Genomic DNA, 6,088 nt, shown 5'->3' on the forward strand with positions numbered 1-6,088 from the left:
GTTAAATTTTGATGTGTAATAGGGTTTTTTTCATTCAAGTCTAATGTGTTTCACAAATTTCTCTTTACACAAATTATGTTTGATAGATTTTTATTGTATAGACCATTAGCCATCTTTATAGCTATCCTCTGTGATTAACTGTTAAATATTTTTGTCTTAGCTTTTACTCACTCCATCTATCATTATATGAAAAAATATTTTTTAAAAGATTTTATTTATTTATTCATAGACACAGAGAGAGGGGGGCAGAGATACAGGCAGAGGGAGAAGCAGGCTCCATGCAGGGAGCCCAATGTGGGACTCCATCCCAGGTCCTCAGGATCACACCTCAGGCTGCAGGTGGCACCAAACTGCTGCGCCACCGGGGCTGCCCTGAAAAAAATATTTTTGACGGCATAGATGACTTTCTTCACCCAAATTCTATAAAGTTTTGCTTAATAATTTTGAGATAGCATTGCAAGATTAATATTTTTCATGTTATGAAAAATAATGAAAATGTTTTTCATTTTTTCATCATTATATCTTCTGGATCTATTGTTTTGGATTTTGTTTTTGTTTTCTGACCTGTCAGTCAGGTTTTAGACAAGAAAAGACATTGCATTTGATATATTTAAAGATAGAAGAGTTTTGGAAACCACACAACTGGCATATCTTACATAGCCATTTATCTTGAAGAATTCTGGACTTATTTTTCTTATTCGACTACCTCATCCAAGATTATTTTCCAAGAGTCTTTATATGAGTTTAAAATTCCTGAGACTCTGTATGCTTAAATTCCTTTTTTGTCTTCACTTTTAAACAGTAGTTGCATGGGATAAAAAATATATATATATCTTGACTAGAGTTTCTTTTCCTGCAGCACTGTGAAAATATTCTCCTGCTTACCCAACTATTGCTAATGAGAAAATTGATATAAATCTGTATCTTATTTCTTCATGGCTGGCTGGCTTTTTCTTTCAGAAAGATTTTATCTTTTAAATCTTTAGTTTTAATATAATGTGTCTATATGTAGAAAATTTAAAATCTATTTTGCATGGCAGCATCAGAAACCTTTTGATCTGAATTCACTTTTCTTTAACTAGGAAAAACTCTGAGTCGAAGTTCCATGAGTCCATTTCCTTAAATATTTTCTTTCCTGCCATTCTTTTTTTTTTTTTTTTTAAGTTTTTAAATATATTTATTTGAGAAAGAGAGGGAGAGAGCCCAGGAGCACGGTGGAGATGCAGAGGCAGAAGGAGAAGTAGACTCCCCACTGAGCAGGAAGCCACATGTGGGACTTAATCCTGAGACCACGACCTGAGCAGAACTCAGGCACTTCTCTTTCCTGCCACTTTTGCTTTTGTGTGGAGTCTCTTAATTTAGGTATCACAACACTTCTGTTTTATCCTATCACACATACTCTTTTTAACGTTCTTTTAATATTTCTATTTTTTGTTGCTTCCCAGTGGTCTCTGAAAGATCTTAATCCAATATTCTAGTGCTTACATTTATTTTGGGCCCATGCAGAGTATTGAATCCATCCACTAAATTTCTATTTCAGCTGCACTATTTCTCATAGACTTTATTTACAGTTGGCTTTTCTTTATGATTCCTTCTTTCTTAGCTTTACACATATGGTCCTTCATCTCTTCGACAATATTTTTTAGGCTAATTCCAAATTTTTTCTCTCTCTGTTTATTAACTTTGTTTCATCTGATATAGTCTACTCAGTTTTTCCTTCTCTAAAACTGTGTAGTGCTCAAAGTTTGATTATTACACTTTGTGAGCAAATATTGTCTCAAATATTCCATCAGGTACCTTGGCTCTTAATTTAGACCCTGCTGGAGGAAGTGATGACTAAGAATATTGTGATTATATGATGTATCATCCAAGTCAAGATATTTTTGATGAGAAAGTGTGTTAAAATAATTTAAATCATACATTTTATTGAATAGTTATTTATTGGTGACATGTTTTATTTTACCATGGATCTTCAAAGTTATTTTCAAAACTATTTTCAAAGATAAGATTCTTTCTTATTTTTATTTTAAAAATAAAATATAACCGCCTACATTAAATTTTAAAAAATGGGTCATTTTTATTGTTTATTTGAACATTAATTTAAAAGTACCATAAGCAGAATTGCAGAATCATTATTCTTGAAGTTTGTATATTACATATATACTATAGCTAATATATATATTTATACATCTATATATAAACTATATATATGTAAATATATATAAATGTCCTTAATACAATGGACTTGTTATTTATTTGGAATTATATTTTTAAAATATGCTCTATTTTTGTATTTTATAAAACTCATGTAATCTTCTTCAAACTTTTATTTTATGTTTAAAAAATTAAAAATAATTGTCTTCAATTGATTTTTCCCCTTCAGGTCATAATAGATTTTATTACAATATTATTGATTATTTTCCCTATGCTGCACTTTTCATATGACTGCCTATTCAGCTCATAATATTTTAAATTGAGTAAAGTCTTCCAACAGATGTTGAAATACCCAATAAGCTCAGGGGAAATAATACTAAGTGGAGAAGATTCTCAATTCTAATTATTTTTACATTATAAAACGTGTAAATACTTTGTCCCATCATTTTTTGGTCTTCATTCTTAATAAAACTCTTCAAGAAATATTTTTATGAGTTAAAATTTATTAAATAAGTTTTTTTTTTTATTTTTTTAAGGAATTTTATTTATTTATTTAACAGAGAGAGAACAAGTAGGTAGAGGGCAGGCAGAAAAAGAGAGAGAAGCAGGCTCTTCACTGAGCAGAGAGCCAGATGCAAGGCTCCATCTCAGGGCCCTGGGATCATGACCTGAACCAAAAGCAGACACTTACCAACTGAGCTCCCAGGTAACCCTATAAAATAAGTTTTTAAAGTTTATTATTGTTTTGAATGTTTGGGCAAATACAGATGCTGGAAATTAGAATCCCATTCAAATACATGGGAGTATAGAATACAAACATAACCAATAAATATAGGGGATACATAAAGAGATTATCCCACAACATGAAGTATTCCAAACCCCAATAATAAAATTTCAAGCTTATATTTGTAAACAGATTAACCTCTCATAGATTAATTGGTACATATTTTTTTCTTATTTTTTAAAGGAATACATTTTAATATCTTTCATTTTGAAAGCTTTTCAATAATTATAATGCAAAACCACTTCCAAAATTTAATTGATAATAAGTAGCAAATAGAAAAGACATTTACTGCCATGGCACAGACATTTTTGTATTAATAACAGCTTCATCACTTAATTTTTGTTGTTTATTTGCTATAGCTGTGTATATATAGAAATGTTTGTAAATTTTAACAAACAGCTTATTTTTAAATTGATAGAGTATTACAATTTGTATGACAAAATTATGAGCTTTGTGTGCATCACCACCAATTCCAAGCACAATTTTATTCCAACGCTTTTGTAATTCAGCAAGAATAATGTTTGTGACATGATACTGTGCTCTCAGGAAATTAGTATTCTTATAACTGCGAGTAAAAATTTAATAATCAATGTTAAATCCCTAACTCAATATACCATTCAAATTTAATAACTTAGATTAAGACATCAAGTAATTATTGTAATTAACTATTTTTCTCTATTTGAAACATCATATGATAATATAAAATTGGTATCTTTTAAGTGTTTAAAATTCTTCTTTTACTAATGAAGCCAACTCATTGCCCACTATCCCTTCACTTTTTATAAATGCATAAAAAACTTGCAATAAAATATGAGCAGAGTTTAGAACAGCCGATTTGTTTTAAGTGTATCCATGTTTTACAGAATGATAGCTAAATGCAGATGTCTCACCTTCCATCATCCTATTAATGTAACTACTAAAGCTTGAAGTAAGTGCTAATGTTTTTTCAGCCAGTTTTTTTTGTTTGTTTTTGGTTTTGCATGTGGCTAATGATATAATCCTGATGACAGATATTAAATATCAACAAATACTTTTGCAAGTTACATGTTCACCCTCAACTTCCTTGAAAACTGCAAATGTAGTACAAAAATTTTTCTTATGCTTGCAACTTTGCTCTTTGAGCTCATTGCTGTGAAAGTGCTGCTTCTACTAGAATTGATCTGTTGGACTCAGGGACTGAACACAAGATAACTATACATGGGGGATCAAAGAAGACATTCTAAACAAATTATGACTTCTAGAGGAAATCCACTCCTTTTGTGATCATAATTTTTATTTTCAATATGTAAGAGAGAGGAAGTTGATTAACCAATCCAGTATTCTCATATATTGTTTTGTTGCTGCCCCTAACATTTTAAACATGTCTTCAAAAAGCAAGAAAGAAAGAAGAAAGAAAGAAAAGAAAAGAAAGTGAAAATCTCTTCCAAGAAATATATTCAGGAACTACTGCAAAGTCTCAAAGTGAATGGAAGAGAGCAAGTACTCTTTATTCGTTCTCTGGGATCTCAAAAGATGTGTCAAAATGCCTTAGTTCTGAAAACTGGATATTTGTGTTTTCTTATTCAACTTGATACTGCCCACTTCGAACTGCCCAGTAAGTGCTGGCACCACAGCCTTGTGTAATTCTTATTCCTTTCACTATAACCAACCATTTTTTTTTAAGATTTTATTTATTTATTCATGAGAGACACAGAGAGAGAGAGCGAGGGAGAGACATAGGCAGAGGGAGAAGCAGGCTCCATGCAAGGGAGCCAGATGGGGGACTCAATCCCGGGTCTCCAGGATCACGCCCTGGGCCAAAGGCAACGCTTAACTGCTGAGCCACCGGGGCGTCCCTATAATCAACCATGTTTTAAAAATGATAGTTGAGGGGCACTTGGTGGTTCAGCTGGTTAAGCATCCAATTCTTGATTTCAGCTCAGGTCATAATCTCAGGGTCATGAGATCAAGCCCTGGGAGACCAAGCTCTGTCACAGGCTAGTGTGGAGCCTGCTTAGGGTTTTCTCTCTTTCTCCTCCTTGGTCCCAAACCCCCACCAATCTCTTAAAAATATAATAATTGAAGTCATAGAAATAATTGAATTATCCTTTAATTACCATAACATCTTATCTTCTTTCTGAATTTTGCATACAAGGGGTTTACACTATAAAAACCTCCCTATTGCATCCCCAATATCATGAATTTCCCCTGATGATCAAAAAAAAACATAAAAAATGTAGAAGGCAGCAATGCTTACAAACTTGTATCCTATGTGTAGCTCACGCCAGCATTCTCTTTATTATAATTAAATTATATTGCCACTATATTTTCTTTTAAAAATATGTAATTATGTTAGGAGTGAGATATTTATTTATTTATTTATTTATTTATTTATTTATTTATGATTTGATGATTTGATGATTTTATTTATTTTTTCATGAGAGACACAGAAAGAGAGGCAGAGACACAGGCAGAGGGAGAAGCAGGCTCCATGCAGGGAACCCGATGTGGGACTCAATCCCCGGTCTCCAGGATTAGGCTCTGGGTCCAAGGCAGCACTAAACTGCTAAACCACCCAGCGTGCCCAAGATACTTATTTTTTGATGAAAGTGCATTTAGAAAGAAATCATTAAACATAGTCTAGTCCATGTAAAGCAGTTTTGAATCACTTTTCATCAATCTTAATACTAATTCCTTAGTCAACCTTAATAAATCTTTCAAAGACGAAGTTTAATTGACCAGAACTATATATAAAGAAAGCCTTAATAAGGTACTCATAATTAATAAAAAAATTATAGCCCCCCCATTAGTTATCAAAATACATCTAGTACAGAAATTAAAGATTGAGGAAGTTAACCATTTTTTTCAGGCTTCAGAAAATTAAAAACAAAAACAAAAACAAAAAACAAAAAACAAAACTAGCCTAGTATCTCAAAACCCTGGGAATGATTTTAACTTTAAAATAATATTTTATTTTAACCTAAGTTATTTGGCTAAGTACCTGTTTTCAGCTCCCCATAAGTTACAGAACTCATAAATGTCCAAAATAAGTTTTTTAAGCAATAACATACTGATTTTTATCCTACTATTATTAAAGACCCATACAATTTCCTCAGGCAAGATATGCAAGAACATAGAGAGTTGAGGAGAATGGCTAACACATATGCAATA

This window comes from Canis aureus, chromosome 13 (assembly GCF_053574225.1).
Source record: "Canis aureus isolate CA01 chromosome 13, VMU_Caureus_v.1.0, whole genome shotgun sequence".
Lineage (NCBI taxonomy): Eukaryota > Metazoa > Chordata > Mammalia > Carnivora > Canidae > Canis > Canis aureus.